Genomic DNA, 16,305 nt, shown 5'->3' on the forward strand with positions numbered 1-16,305 from the left:
CGTGTCTGTCCAGAGCAGTTCCAAGGTTCAGATTCCCTAGTTACCTTTGTTTTGGCATGCTCGATTGCTTTTCCTTGTAATAAAGGAGCAAGTCAGCTTGATGGAAAACTCCCTTGATTTTGTGAATGCAGATGCCACTGTGTGTTAGTATCCTCTGGCCATTAGCTGTCAAGGCAGCCAGGGCAGAGATCTATTTAAAGAACGTGGAGGTGCCTTTGCCTCTTACCATCCAAGCCGCTCCAGAGATGGGGACACACCTGAAGCAAGGGCCGCAGGACCTTGACAGCGAGCCAGACCCTTGTTCACCATCCATCTGAACCCAAGAAAGGGAATTAATTACTTGGCAACATTTGGTTTCCTCCTGTTAATTAACAATCCCCACAGCTGAACCTGAATGGTTTATTATTTTACTTCTAAAGGAGAGAGAGAGGGACTCTTGTGTCAGAATGCCTGCAGGCTGTGATTTTGCTGAATTCCATCGTGCTGTGCTTGCTCTCTCTCTCTCTCTCTCTCTCTCTCTCTCTCTCTCTCACACACACACACACACACACACACACACACACACACACATATATACAAACATCTAGCTCATTCCATGGAGCTGAGAGAAGAGGCAGTGTGCAGTGTTGGATTCATTGTTTTGTTGCCAAAAGAATCGCCAATACGCCTTTTTTTTTTTTTAACCATATAGGATAAACTTCAACAGTAATGGATAGTGTAGATCTGGCATCACTGTTCCTTGCACGTGGAAGGTGCCAGCATTCTCAGAAGAAACTCACATTTAGGGGGAATCCACTTATCAGTAGACCCTTCTGCCTCCCCCCAACCGCAACCAATGAAATCTTCATCTTGTGAGAAGGGAAACACCTCCTTTGGAGTCCTATCCCCAGATACAGGAAGAGCCAGAGATGAACTAAGCTGTGATTCATCAGAAAACAGACGGATTTCAGTTTCCCTTATTTTTAGAAGTCGCTGTCTAGGTACTGGGTTCTGGAGAACGAGCGAGGGATTATATTTGGAAGTCCTAATTGCGGCGAGGACTCTTGAAAAAGCAGACTAAAGCTGAGCCGGCTCCCATGGAGGCTTCTTGGGTTGTTTCTCTCTTTTTCTTTTTTTGTCTCTTGAGTCCTCTGACACCATACAAGCAGCTTCCATACAGCAACAAAGGAATCCATCCCTCCCATCCTTGTGGATGTTGCTGTGGCTTTGTAGTTGTGTAGCAGCCATGCTGCTTTGTCTGTCGCTTGGAAGAACTGTATCAAGGACCCAATGCAAATAGCCTTCAGCAGAGAAAAAGGAGAGGGGACACCCAGAGAAATGGATGGGTTTATATCATGGAAAAGAACAGGAGCTTCAGGCATGGCTGGATCCAGGTGCTCAAATAAAGGTGTAAGGAATCATTTTGTCACATTTCTGTCCTTGTGGAGACTTAAGTCTTAGGCAGGAAGGCACCAAGAGGTTGTAGGCTTTCAGTCCACCAGCAGGGTGACCTCAGTTAAAAAAGACCCCTCCCTTGCCCAGGAGCACCAACAGAAGTTTCGGAGAACAGCCTGGCTGGCGTGCATGGGGCCACCTGCCTGGGGATGTGAGCGATGTTCTAATTAGATGTGGAGTGAAAGCAGCTCATGGACTGACTGTGGGCAAGGGGAGAGATTTCACGGGAGGATGTGTGCTGGGCTGGCCAAGATAAGGGGGCATCTATAGGAGTAGATACCTGTGTGAGCCCTCCAGGAGACAGATGCCGAGATGAGACTCAATGTCGAAGTCAGGGGAAGGCAAATGGGAGGAAACAGAGAGGGGCAGGACTGGCTTGGAGCCAGCAGCCCCCGAGGGGTGGGCAAGGAGAGGGCAGGGCAGCTGCTGTATGGGACAGTCTAAAAGGTGGTTTACTGAGGCCTCAAGGAGTACCCCTTCAGTGTCTGGCAGAGGCCCCTGTCCCCCAGGGTCACGCCTGCTCTGGGATCTCTGCCGCACTTGACTGTTGGTTGGGCACGGCCCATGGGAAGCGCAGCCTCATTTACACTGATGGATTGGGGAGTGCAGCAGCTGGGGCCTGCAGTCAATTAAGCTAACTGCAGCTGCCGGTCTGTAGGGCGCTTTCTGCGGCTGCCTCAGATAGCAGCTTCACTCACAGAGCCCCTCCTGGATGAAGAGGTGGTGTGCCCGTAACTGTTAGATTCGCTAATGGCTCAGCTTGGCTGTCATCACCCCTTCCATTTTACAGGTGGCGAAAGGGAGGCAGGAGAGGTTGTGATTTTGCTGGTCCATGAAGAGGGGATACCAAAGATTGTTGGCCAGCACCAGGGCTAAGACAGAGGCACACCAGCTTCTCATCTAAGGCATTCAGAGGCTCTGTGGCCTCAGTCATACATTGGGGTTGGGCGCATGCCCTCCAGTGCCTTCAGGGAGAAAATTCTGGCGATGAGTAGCTAGTGGTGGTCATTTGTCACGGCAGCCACCGGAGGTGGACACATCATCCTGGGGCAGGACGCTACACCCCGGTTCTTTTGTCTGTGTGTGCTGCATGATCCTGCTCCCCACCCAGTCCCATGGGCACCACCGCTCGCAGAAACCCAAAGCGTAGGTGAGCCAGAGTCTGCGGTCAGATAATGGAGGTGTCTAGCTGCTGGGCCAAGAAGACAGGGGTCATGTGCAAGAGGAAGTAACAATGGAAAGAGACAGAACTGTGTGGCTATCACACTCTGGTGCAACATGCTGGGAAGGGTACTTCAGCTCTGAAGTCTTGTTCCCCAAAATGTGTAGCCCCGGGCTATCGCAAGAACTGCCTCCCGCACATACATCAGGGATGGCCTACAAAAGACACTACCAACTCTCTTCAGAAGGGTCAAGGTCATGAAGGACGAGGAAAGATGGGAAATCCGTCACGGATTGGCCAGACTGAGAGGTCTGATGGGACAACAATGAGAAGATGTTACGGGAAAGTAGTGAATCTGGATGAAGTCCGTAGGTCAGTTAACAGTGTTGAGCCCACATTAATGTATTACTTTTGGTAAGGATACTATGGACTTTTTATGTTAGCATGAGAGGAAGTTCAGTGAAAAGTTTATGCTGTCTTGCTATTCTTCTGCAAATCAAACTGTTCCAAAGTGACAGTTCCCTCATTGGTGCACTCCACAAATGGCCACAACAGCCAGGGCTGGGCCAGGCTAAAGCCAGAAACCAGGAGCTTCATCCGCTGTGTCACGTAGACAAAGTGGCCTGGGCCTTTGGGCAGTCCTCCACTGCTTTCCCAGGCCATTAGCAGGGAGCTGGATTAGAGGCAGAGCAGCCTGGAGTCAAACCGGAGCCCATAGGGGGACACTGGTGTCACAGATGGCAGCTGTACCTGCGGTATCACTGCACTGGCCTTTGACACAGATGTTCCTAACCATTAGGCTAAGCACCCTCTCCAAGGACCATTAGGAGTGGAATCAAACCATAGCATTAAACATTTTCTTCTGAATTTCATGATTTATCCTTTCTCTTTACAGCTACTTTCTCTCCCCTGGTGTGGGATCCACCACAGTTGATTTCAGTGACCTCCTGTTGTTAGGCAAGTAGATTGCTTCCCAAGTCACATTACTATAAGCAATGATCATCTTTGCCTATGCATCTAGTTGTTTCCTGGGAGGAGTTTCATTGCTCAAGTGGGTGTCTGGTGGGTGTGTCTGGCTGCCAAAGTTTTGCACACATAGTGTGAGGAGGTACAGTAGTGCCGGGTCATCTACCAGGCAGGCTGGGCCCCTACTGGTGAGCCTGGAGACATCCCAGGTCTGTGGCCTCACCACAGTGCCAACCCTCTCCATTGCTTTTGCTGCCTGGCCCAATAGAGGAGAGTGAATGCCTCCCTCTCCCCAGCCTGCTGGGTAGCTGTCGAGTCGTGTTAGGGTTACATAAGTGTGATGCAGAGAAATCTCCTTAGAGGGAAGATGCTCCCCAGATGTTGGAGCAAAATGCCGGAGTGGGGCTGGAGAAGCACTAAGGGTGGACGGGGGAGGTGCGGATCATGTGGCTGACCCTCCACCCTGCCTTCATGGTCTCTGTGGACATAGCCTCGTTCCACTCCTCCCCATCTCTCTCTCTCTCTCTCTCTCTCTCTCTCTCTCTCTCTCTCTCTCTCTCACACACACACACACACACACACACACACACACACACACACACACAGAGCAGGAAGAGTACCCTTCTGCCCAGGCCTTCTACAGTTCCCTTACAGCTCTTGTTACGTTGTTCTGTAACTGGGCACTTGCCCCTATTTCTCCCCTTGACCTGCAGGTTTGGAGGAGTGCGGGTTTAGTCATCTCGTATCTCTAGCATCTGGCACAGGGTAATAATATAATTTTAAGCAGATCATAGTAGTAGCAGTAGTGGCTAATATGTTGGCCGCTTAGTATGTACCAAGCCCTGTTTTATCTTGCTGGAGGATCCCAGTAAGCGAATGGTGGACTCCTCCTTGTTAAGCTGCCTGGCTGACTCACTCTATTGGTTTCCTTTTGCTTCTGTAACAAATAACCACAAACTTAGTCATAAAATCATGGTTTTGGCAGCAGGGCTGTGTTCCTTCTGGAGGCTCTGGGGGGACAATCTGTTTTTTGGCCTTTCCCAGAGCCTAGAGGCAGCTGACATCCCCCCATCTTCAAGCCCAATGTGGAGTACCTATCCCTCTCCTGCCCCTTCTTTCCCTGCTCTCTCCCTGCCCACTGCCCTCCATCCTTCCACCATCACCTCTTGTCTCTGGCTTCCATCCTCTGGCCTGTCTCTTGTAAGGGCCTTATGAAAACATTCAACCTAGATAACCTATCCATGCTTGGAATTCCCCTTCCCCCTTGCCAATAATCTTCTCATCATAAGCTCATTAACTGTCTCATTTTCCACCTAATGTAATACATTGTCTACCTTTAGAGATAAGAACGTGGACATCTTGGGGGCCGTTATTCGTCCCTTGCTAAATGCGACGGCAACCTCCGTTCTTTCTGATCTCTTTCAGTACCTGCTTCCTTGGGAGACAGCAAGCCAAGGATCCCAGGAACAAAACCTTCAAATGTACCCCTTGCTCTCCTCCCTCCTGTCTGTGTTACTTCGGTCATATCACCTGGATTCTCTGTGTCCAATTTCCTTATGTTTACATGACTAAATAAAGTAATGACATTATTGCACTGTTTTTGTGACCCACAAGCCTCCAAAGCAAACAGGACAGACCTCTGCAGTCAGGGATGCCATAGAGCATAAGGGTTATACACCCAGAGGGTCTTGGTTCAGATCCGCCCCTAACCTCCTACTCCCGGCAATACTCATGAACCAACTGCCCCCAGGCTTAGCTGCTTTCAGGAACTGAGTCTGTGGACTGAAAATAAAACCATTATTACCCTCTGAACCCAGGACTGTGGTGCACAGGAGCCACCCAGAGCATGGCGGGCAGCTTTTGTTGTCATAGCTATGGTTGCCGTCATGGTCCCCCAACCTCCCAGCCTGGGTTGGAGAAGTGTCTGCATGAGCTGCCTTTGTCCCCAGCAGGACCAGGCTGGAGCCAAGCAGGAACCAGAGAACCTTTTGTGCAAGGCTGCGTTTTTGAGTGAAGGCTGCAAGTAGCAGAGTCTGGTCTCCAGGCCCGCGCCTGCTGCAGTACTACAAAGGTGTTGGAGCTGAGAGCAGCAGCTGGCTCTCTGAATAAAGAGCTCTCTGGGAGCCCTGAGGACGGGGAGGCGTTTGCAGAGGGTGAGTAGGGAGAGGAGACGGGAGTGGACAAGGTCACCTGAGAACATGGGGCAAGTTCCTAGATGGTGTGATCGCCAGGGAGGAGCGCAGAGCTCTGGTTTCAACCATACTATTATTTTTTAATTTTGCTGCAAAGCCCTCATTTCCACGGAGGTTTGGGCATATGCCCGGTATGCAAAAACAGTAGAAAGCACAACTGTTCTAGTTGAAACCAGGCTGGGGGTCAACTCCGGTCTCCTTTTCACTTTCATGGGAGGCTCTGGGGGGCCTGGTTAGAGCAAAAACTAACAGGGTGTTGAAAACACAGACTTCACAGTCAGATAGACCCGGGATTTACAGCTTTGCCTTCACCTCTCGCTGGCTGTGGGAGCTTGGGGGTTTCCCCTGGCCTGCCTGAACCTCACTCTTCTTGTCTGAGGACAAGGGAGCTGTAGTTCCCACTTGCTGTAGCTGGAGTAGTAAACTGAACAACACCTAGTAAGTGTGTAGACATTTGCCCGGTAGCAGCTGTTTTCTTTCCCTATGGAAGACATGAATTCACAAGAAATCCCTGCAAGAGTGTGTGTCCGGTGACCAGAACATCTGTAGGTGGGGTAGGAAATTCCTTGTAAGTAGGAACATGGCTACTACTTGGTTCTAATTCCATCACTAGCATTCCGTGCGATTTTTGTCCCTCTGTAAGCATCGTCCATTGCTCTTCAAATGGCTACTAAGGGCTTGCTATGTGCCTGGGACTGTTTGAGGTACACAATACACACGTTGGCATCTGTTTGGAAGGGTTGGCAATCATTGTCAACACTACCAAGACCTAGCTCCTTGACTGTGGGAAAGTCTTTGCCCCTCTCTGGTCCTTGGTCTCAACAGCTGTAAAATGAGAGAACTAGATTGAAGTAATAGGGTCTTCCCAAACATCTTGGGCTTGAATCCTCTGCCTACCACTTGCAGTGCCCCCCCCCCCCAATGCCCCTGCCATGGAGCTGAGCAGAGCATTTCATTTCTTGAGTTCCTTGTCTATAAAATGGGATACTACTAGTACTCTGCAAAGGTCAAGATGAGTGCTCAGTAAATAATACATGTGAAGTTCCTAGTAGGATGGCTGGCATGTAGTAGCTTCCCAGTAGCTGCTGTTACCACCACCCTCACTGCCACCATTGTCATCCCCACCAACATCATCATTGTAATCCTTCCAGCACCATCACCACCACCACTGCTACCATCACCGGTGTCACCAACACAAAACTCTAGATGATCTCTAAGATCCTGGCATGTTAAGTTCTAGCTCTCAGGGGAGAATTGTCACCTTGGGCCAGATGGTGGAGTGATGGGGGTGGGTGCCTCACAGGCAAGTACTCAATGGAGAGCAGTCTCCTTCACTCGGAAAGACGTTCTAAGCAGAACCTGGTCTGCCTGAGATTGTCTGTCCTTTTCACAATGGGGAGCCTTTTCCTTAGCAGGAATAGGACCCTGGAGAGCTGGAACCCACACCTCTCCTACATTCCCCTTTTTACTGGTCTTATTTCTGTGTTCATAGCATGCATTTATTTCAGAAAGCTGTTCTGTGTCTTTCAGGGATGGGGCTTTTAGCTAAGCCTCAGTTGTCAAATTTAAAATTCCTGAAATTTCCCAGCTTCATGCCACTCCAACCACATACTGAAGAAAGAAGGCTGACATGTGTCATCCTGGGTTGGCTGTCGATTCCTTTATCCTACAGTCACAATATTTTAGTTGGAGGACAGGTTACAGATCAGGGCATCATAACAGCTCAGGATGGGACGGGTGTGGGGGTGGTGTTTTTAACCACTCGCTTCCTCTCTGTAGGGAAATATGGTATTCCCTGTGTTCCTTTGACACACGGGACTTGGAAACGTGAAATTCTTTTTCTCCCAGATTGTAAGGAGCTGAATTTGGCTCTGCAAAGCCTTGTATCAAGGGATTATTCAATTAAGCCACCCTACTGCTCAGAAATGTCTGTTTCCTGTGCCTTGTCTGTTCTGCTTGGAATTCTGAGAGGCTTAAGATACAGGTCAGAGATCTGCAGGCATGTTGGTGAAAACAAACCAGCCTGGCTTAACTTTGTAGTTGGGGGCCGGGGGGCCTCAGTGACAGACCCTCAGACTGAGGTCAAACTCCTTTCTGAGCTTGGAGAAGCAGTAAAAAGTCTGAATGCGGGTCGGGGAGGAAGTCTGCATGGCTCCTTTGCTCAGCCAGTGAGCCACAGTATTAGCACAAAAGTGTGGTAGCTAGGCTGTCGCTGGCTTGGCTGTGTGAGGTGGACAAGTCTTGTCCGCTCTGCCTCCGGGTAGCTTCAACTTCTGCGACTGGGGTTCAACGCCCGCCCATCACTTCTTTGGCAGCATTTTAGCGCTGTCCGCGGTGCTGACGGCCAATGCCGCCGATTGCCACCGTTCCCCCCAGCTGCGATCCCGGGTGCACCCAGCCTCCCCTCCCAGCTTACCACCTTGGATTTCTCTAGGCTTTGCACACATACATCACGGGTGGAAGGCAGGTTTGGTTCCCCCTGTGCTGGGAAACTGCCCCCTCCCTACGGCCCCCACCGTGCTCACACAGCATTTTGCAGTACTGGTGGCTGCCACCGCCGAATCGGGCGCTGGGGAAGCGATTGATTCGTCTACTGCCAGCAGCCCGGAGTTGCCTACGCGGACAGGAGAGGGAGAGAGCAGATAGGGAGACAGGGAGAGAGAGAGGTGGGGAAAGAGAGAGAGAGAGAGAGAGGTTCACAGAGCATAAGCATTCGTCCATGCGGAGGACAGTCTGCAAGAGCCACCGTCTGCCTCGTCCATCAACTCTCTGACTAGACTATCTTCTCTTTCAGCAGCGGTATTTCTTTTTGTCTTGGTCTTGCATGATTTAGAGTTTGTATGTGTGTGTGTGTGTGTGTGTGTGTGTGTGTGTGTGTGTGTGTGCACATTGGTGCCTTGATTTGATCTGGGGGATCAGGAGAGTCAGATGAACAATTTTCTTTCAGGCACCTCTGCTGAGCTTTCAGACCAAGTCATTGGGAGTTAGCGTCTTTCCCTCCCGGCAGCCAAGGCAGGAGTTGGCAAGAATTTATCTCGCTCATCTCCCCTTACAGTCTTCTGCTGCCGCGGTAAGTGATGTATTATTCCTCTTGGATGTGCAAATGGGCTAAGGATGTTGGAAACCCAGTTGTGCATGCAGGAGCTGGTAGGGTGAGGGGTCTTGAGGAGGGGAGGGGTTCTGGGGAACGGCCACATTTATTTGCCCACACTCTGCAGTGCTTTGTCACCAGAGCAGCACCCCAAAGCCAAATGAGGTTTTGGCTCAGTACCCAAGGAGGGGGCAAAATGTGCTCCTGGTTTAGGCGATGAGGTCAAAACTGTGGCTTCTGCTCAGAGCCAGAGCTCCTGAAAGTAGCCAGCAGTTTTCTGAGTGAATTAACCCTTTGGGGGCTGGCCAGTCTGGGATGGAGGGTCCTGCCTTGCTTGCTGACTTAGTGATTGAGCACGAGAATCACAGGCTAAACCCTACCTGGGCACACTGGGCTGGGGGGAGGACAGGGTTTCAATTGTGCCATCTTCCAGGGACAGTTGAATTATTTAACTGTGGTGATTTCTGCAGGGTTGGCTGTTGTGAGCTTCCTGAGATGGGAGACTTGGGAGCCACGAAAGGGCTGCACTTTTCTTGGAGTGAGGGGTCAAGTAGACCAGAAGGGAGCTTATTTTCACAGGTGGCGTAACCTGTGAGGGATCACCTGGGTGGTGCAGCCTGGCACTGGCTTGGAGTCTCCGTCTCAGTGGGCATGGGAGAAGAGATGGGGCTTGTCAGAATTCTGGAGAAGGCTCCAAGGCCCCAGTATCAGACCTGTTCCTGAACAGGCCACCCTTCCCCCTCTCTACTGGCTGCTGATTTGGGGTAAGCCTGGACCAACCTGTTAGTGAGTGGGAAGTAGAGGGACTGAATCCAAAAGCTTACATTTAATTTTGAAATCTCTTACAGCCAATCTGAGACCCATTCAGAGGGGATTTCTCTTTGCTTTCTGCTTTAATTACATCTACCTTTCTGGAAATGAGCACCCTTATTTTTAGCATCTTGGTGATGATCTCAGGGGCCACTTCAGCCTTCTGCTCCCCCAAGGATTTCCTCTTTAGGTTCTTGCTACGGGAGGTGGGAAGAATGAAACACCTGTCCCAGAGATGGGCAAGCCTGAAATGGCAACAGGGCCCATTCAGTCATTTTCTGCAGCCCCAGAGCCAGGAGGGGATACAAAGGTCCTGGGGCACGCACCCGGGCAGGCAGAATGATGGGCAGATAGGGAGGGTCATTGTGTTTGGGCACCAAGATGGAGTCCTCCCCACCCCTGACTTCTCTCCTGGCCTCCCTGGTTGGGTGACCTTGAGAGACCATTTTTACCTTCCTTCACCCCCCTCCCCACCATGGCAACCTCAAATAGGAATGATGAATGGGAGAAGATTTGGTTCAAATAAGGAGACGCAGATCTGGCCATACATGCTATGTAAAACATTGAACCCCAGCTGATCAGAATGGGCCATGGTTAGCACTTTGGAATCTAGAGTAGAGGACCAGGGGAAGGGCTTAGGGGTCCTGGGCTGGATCAAGTGTTAACACTTTAACTGCTATATTGGGAGGAGGATTGCAGAGACCCTGGATGGTTACCAAGGGAGCCGCAGGGACCTCAGGACAGCCTCCTCAGCCATAGAGAATATATATATACATTCACTATTTTGACAACTGGTTCAGCCACGCAGGGCACACAGTCCAGCTGAGGCAGCCGGGACCAGGTTGTCCAGATGTGGGCTCCTCCCAAACATTGCCCTGCTGCCTTCTTTCCTAAGGGATGGCTGGAATCCAGGAGGCCGCCCTCCCTCCTCCCCATCACATTGCAAGTGGTGCATTACAGTGCACCATGGAGAGGGACACGGAGGCTTCTGGAAAAATCCCCAGACTTGGATCAGGAGACTGGGCTGCAGTCTCACCTCCACTCACCCCTCTTGGAGCCTCAGTTTTCCCACCTATGCCCCACCTAGAGGACCCCAAAGCCCTGTCCAACTCTGAAGTTCTATGACAACATTGTAGGGTGTGTGTGTGTGTGCACGCGCGTGTGGCCACTGTTTCTAGGAACGATTAGTGCTGTGTTTGGGTAGTAAGAATCTGTTGCAGCTCAATCTGGCTGGCGGTGGGGGTGTCTTTTGTGAGAACCTCATGAGGGTCACCACATCCCTGCTCAGCTGGAGAGGGAGCTGCTCTGCTTGCGGCTCAGCTGTGCAGCCACACCACGTTTGCATCACTTGAAGGTCCTATGAAGACTTGTCTTGGGGCAGGAGCAAGGATCCCCTGAGACTCCCTATGATACAAAGATGCATCAATACTCACAGACATACAATATCACGGTGTCTTGGTCCCCTAGTACGTCCCAAATACCCCAAGTCCAGCGCTTCTAATCAAGTTCGTCTCCTCCCAGACGAGTTGCCCAGAGAGGGAGAGAAACTTGCCCAAGACTACCCAGCACATGGTCGCTCAGCAGCCGCTGGGTCTTCCATCACAAAGACCAAGGCATGGGCCTGGCACTCCTGCCAGGACCCCCCGCCATGGCCCCTTCCCTGCCGCCCCCCCCACTCTAGGATTCTGGGGGCAGGGACTTGAGATGCTGCTCTCCAAGCCCTGTTGGTATGGGGAAGCTCAGTTGAAGGATAAGTATGGGCACTTCCTTTCTCACTGGTAGTGACCAGAGATCCTATGATCCCAAAAGGTGGCCTGGGTAGCCAGTCCTGTAGCCTGCTCTGCCACCAGCCCTGTCCCCAGAGGCCCAGGCTGTGTTCCCAAAAGCACAGGTGCTCTGGACAGGAAGTGTGAGGTAGGGGGCTGAGGAGTGGTATCCCTTGTGGACCATGACAGTGCTCTAGATTTAAGCTTTTCCCTGTCTGGGTGAGGACCCCAAAGAGTTGGTAGCTTCCTAGCAAACCTGTCTGCAACTCAGGGACCTGTGGCCGGCTCTCTGTCCGCGTGGCGTGGGGAGCTGGTCATAACTGCGCAAGATTCTGGGGCTGATGGGAAGGCACCAAGAAGACAGCATGGTTTATTTCTGAGAAAAGCTGTGGCTATAACCTGAGATAAAAATAAATCCGGGACCCAGTAGTGGTGGGCCAGAGCCGACGAGCTTCAATTACTCACAGCTGTCCAGGAGGTGCAGCAGCTGCAGGGGGTGGGGCGCCCCTTTGTCCTGCTCTCCACCCATGTGCCTCTCACCCAGGGGCTGCAGATGGGGCCCTGGGGTCAGCAAGGCCTGAATGTGAATTCTGTGTGACTTCAGGCAAGGTCCCCAGCCTCTCTGGGCCTCAGGCTCTTTGATCAGGTATGTTAGGTAGCACAGGATCCAGGGCAAGCGCATGGGCTCTGAAAACATCAGTAGCTCCTGTGGCGGTGGCACTTTCTGGTTGCATTGTTTCACTTCTCTGGGCCTCGCTTTTCCTAGCCATAAAATGGGGATGATGATAAAGCCGTGAGAATCTTAGGAGTTGACGCCTGTGGGGCGTGAAATGTGGCACCCTGTAAGGAGCGTTAGCAACGCTGGGAATTATGGGGTTGCCCCAATCAGAATTGGGGTGATAGAGAGGAAGGCACACCCCCCAGGGCAGTTGTGCAGCTGTAAGGCCCAGGGGAGAGAGGATGAGGCTTGTAGAATGGAGGCATCCTTTCCCACTTACCTCCTACTGGGATCTTCGTGCAAGTGCTGCAGGTCCCTGGGCCTTGGTTTTTCCATCTGTGAATCGGGTGTAATGTCCCCTTTCCCACAAGCTGGAATGGCTCCTGACAAGTCACAGGGCAGCCAGCATGGTGGCAGGCAGTCCTGGAGGACGGGGGTTAGGAGGAAGCCTGCCCGCTGCCTGGCCGGAACCTTTGCTTCCTGCTCCCAGGGACTGGGAGGTTTTTGCTGACTCATCTCAACCTCTGAGCACCGAGCTGTGGATTTTCTCCAAGAAGTCCTGGCTGCGGCTTCTCTCCCCGGGAAGTGTTGCCCCTGCCAGGGCCCTCCTGAGGGGCTGCAGGGCAAGGCTGGGCTGTTACTATTTAGGGGTCAGAGTCAGCACACGGCTGGTGTTCAGCAAGGGCCTGCCAAGTGACTGAAATCACAGATGACCAGTGGACAGTCAGTCTGGGGGGTTGCTTCTGGAGCGTGGTCCAGCCCAAGGCCTGCATGCAGTAGGCACTCAGTGTTTGCTGATTCTGATGAGTCATTGGTGGAAGGTTGGAGAGGACTTGGTCTCTCCCACCTGCTTCCTCCCCTCCTGCCAGAGCGTTCGTTGCTGTTTATTCATACATAGTGCACTTAATGAACACCATGCCTGCGCCACGGTGGGCGTTGTGAAGGCAGTGGTAACAGACACACAGTCCCCTCTAGAGATAAGTCAGTGGCTGTCCACAGATTGAAATCTATTGGAGAGGAGTGCTCCAAAGAGGGACTCCATGGTCCCCCTCAGTGCTAACACCTCTGGGAAAACTCCAGGGATCACTGCTTCTTCTGGGATCCCTGGTTGTTCCACCAACAAGGTGCCGCTGAGCCCTCCAGTCAGGCCAGACCTGTGAGGTGTCAGGGACAGGAAGCTGGTTTCTTTTTACCCCAGCTCTGCTGCCCAAGCAGCTTGGGGCGATGGAGGAGGCAGCAGTGCCAGGCACTGGGCTGCTGCCTGCCCTGTCACCGCAGTTTCCTAGAAGTCGTAGTCTTGCTGTCAGCCATAAGGATTTAATGCATGCTTGATTCTCATTGTAACAGAGCTCTCACAGACTCTCCTGGAGTCATCCTGCTAGCAACAAGAGGATGTACGCTGGAAAGCCATGGGGCTTTGGCCAAATCCCCGCCAGTTCATCAATGACAGGAAGCCCACCTGACAGCAACATCACGATGTTGGGTTTGGGAGGGATTTAGTTGGACAGGGAGTGCACTTCTTACCTGTCAATATCATCTACCCAGTGAGTTTATTCATGTGCCTTTTCCTTTCCATTGCTTCTTCCTCTCCTCCTTCCCTTTCTCCCTTTCACGCACTTACACAGTGATAGGCGGTGACTGGTGAATGGAGGCAGCATTCGGCAGGAAACTGATTATGTAAGCTGCTTGGGATGCCAGCCACTGAGGGCGGGCGGCGTGCTGGGGCTGCTGAGAGAGAGAGGCGAGAGGCTTTCTTGGAGTTTTAATGGGAGAGGCTGTCATGAAGCAGGTGTGTGGTCCCCTGTTTCTTGGAGCAGCAAGTTGAGATCATGGGAACATACACAGGGGCTTTGGCGGGCACCACGGGGAAATGCCAGGCCCTGTGCTGGAGAAAAGGCTGGGTCTTCCTGTTTCTAGAGTCAAAGGTGGCAGCCCAGAGATTCTCCCCAAGCCCAGTGGCTAGAGTCACTTGTTGGCATGGAACAGGACAGGATGCAGCAGAGCCCTGGCAGGCTGAGGTCTTTCAAAGTTTGCACACAGGGGCCTTGTGTGAGAGGGCGCCCTCTCCTGGCTCCGCAGCCTCCCTTCTACGTGTTAGAGTCCCACCTGTTGTACTGGAAGCTGGCCAGCCTAGCCTGGCAGAGAGGCAGCATCGAGCAGGGTAGGCAGGTACCCGCCCGGATCCATGGGGTGCAGCCCGGAGAGCCCGTGGCGTGCCTCAGTCTTGCCTGTCCGAAGGGACCCACTGCCATTCTTTAGATTTTCTCTTTTCCTCTCGGAAGGGTGCATCTGGCCAGGGCAGCCCCTACAGCTGGCCTATGTTCAGCTCCCCACCTGCAGATGGCTCTGGACATGTGTGATCTGTGCAGGGGGTGAGTGCTTCGGGACAGGTGACTGGCGCCCAGGAGGGGCCTGGCCTTGGGCGATAACGCAAAGGAAACTGAGAGCTGCACAATTCTTCCTGGATCGCCCTTGCTGCCTACGGACATCTCAGATTCCCATTATGTGTTTCCTTTTGTCCCGTCCCCGCTTCCCCACCTCCCTCCCTTCACAGACAAGCTGATTTTGTGCTGTTCCCAGATGTCTCTCTTGTTGCTAGCTGCACCATCAAAAGAAGACATTTTAGTCTGTGTAAGTGATGTGCTGTGGATCTCCAGGTCTTTGGCTTTTATGTGCTCACTCAAGATTTTTACAAAGTGATTTATGTATTTATTTGCAAGAGCAGGCAAAGAGGGAAAGAGACAGAGAGAGCGTGAATGCATGCTCCCACCTGCTGGTTTACTCCACAAAAGCCCACAGTAGCTGAAGCTGGACCAGGCTGAATCTGGGAGTCAGGAGCTCCATCCAAGCTGTCCTGTGTGGATGACAGGGGCCTCCCTGCCACTCCTTGAACCATTTCTGCTGCCTCCTGGAAAGCTGGGGGGTCAAACCCAGGCATTCCACTATGCATAGCCAGCATCTTAACCGTGAGGCTAAACCCTGACTCCAGGGTTCTCTGTTCTGAGGCTCTATCTGTTTGCTTGTTTGTTTGTTTGTTTTGAGTTGCACATTTAAACCTTCTGTGTTCATCTTTAAAATATCCTGGAGGAGCTTCTTGGGGGAAGGCGAGGTTGGGTCCTGCAGCCTAATGGTCCAGCATCTGGTGGGGGCCAGTCACGGCAAGTGTGGGAGGATCTCATGGTTGACCAGGGAGGAGGTAGAGGGAGAAGACAGGGGCTGGGCTGAACTTGAATTGACCTGCTCAAGAGGAGCACTCTCCATGGCTCGCCCACCTCACAGATGCCATGACTAGATTGAGTTTCTGTCCTGGATTCCTCAGCCCCTGACATGCAGAATAAAACTCCAAGAATAAAACTCCATAGACGCTGACCAAGGGTATGCAAGGGCTCAGTCCTGTGCTTGCTGTTACTCAGGGACCCTCACTTCATCCCCACCAAGCCTGGGGAAGGAGGCATTAACAGCACCCCTAGTTTTTAGATGAGAACATGAAGGGTGCATGAGACCTCTGTTCCCTAGAGTCACACAATCAGCAAGGAGTAGATACAGAAATACCCAGAACTTTGCATGTCAAATCTTCATAGAAAGGAAATCAACCCCTCTGGCCTCTCTCTTCCTCCCTCTGGAATGGGACCTTCATCCCCACTGTACGTGCCATTTGGAATTGCTGTAAGGGTCAACTAAATACTTCCTTCTGGTCCCTAGCTCCTTCTGGTCTGGGTTCAAAGGTTCAGTTTTCATCCCAGGAACAGACTGGAAGCACTGGCCAGCAGGAGGTCGCGTGCCCAGTGATTTTGAGTATAACTGCCTCCAGGCTGCTTGCTGGGAATGGCCACCTGTGCCACCTGCTAGCTGGTGACCTCGGACAAGTGACCTGGTTTATTTGGCCTCATTTTCTCACTTGTAGAATGAGGGTGATCTTATAATAGTATCTCCCCTGTAGAGTTGTTGTAAAGTTACCCAAGTTTGTATGTCATTCCAGAAGTTCATGGGAAATGGAATTCAAAGACAAGTGTTATTTCAGTAGACTTGTTTTGAAGCCTGTGCCTAGTTCTTTGTAGTACGTGTAATCCATGAGCTTTTGGAAGCCCCTTCTTGATAAGCACTTGAGATTGTGTCCAGTACGTGGCAAGCTATAGAAGCCTTTGCTGTGGATCACTGTAGAGAGC

The 16,305-nt window shown here is 51.9% G+C and overlaps 1 protein-coding gene across 1 annotated transcript in view; it reads left to right on the forward strand.

The window, feature by feature from the left end:
• Nucleotides 1-16,305, forward strand: part of RPH3A (rabphilin 3A) — a 142,770-nt gene that overhangs the window by 70,765 nt on the left and 55,700 nt on the right. Inside the window, exon 3 of the mRNA XM_058656636.1 lies at nt 8,702-8,824. The gene's annotated coding sequence lies outside the window, so the exon portion shown is untranslated. The remainder of the gene's footprint in view (nt 1-8,701; nt 8,825-16,305) is intronic.

This window comes from Ochotona princeps, chromosome 29 (assembly GCF_030435755.1).
Source record: "Ochotona princeps isolate mOchPri1 chromosome 29, mOchPri1.hap1, whole genome shotgun sequence".
Classification (NCBI taxonomy): domain Eukaryota; kingdom Metazoa; phylum Chordata; class Mammalia; order Lagomorpha; family Ochotonidae; genus Ochotona; species Ochotona princeps.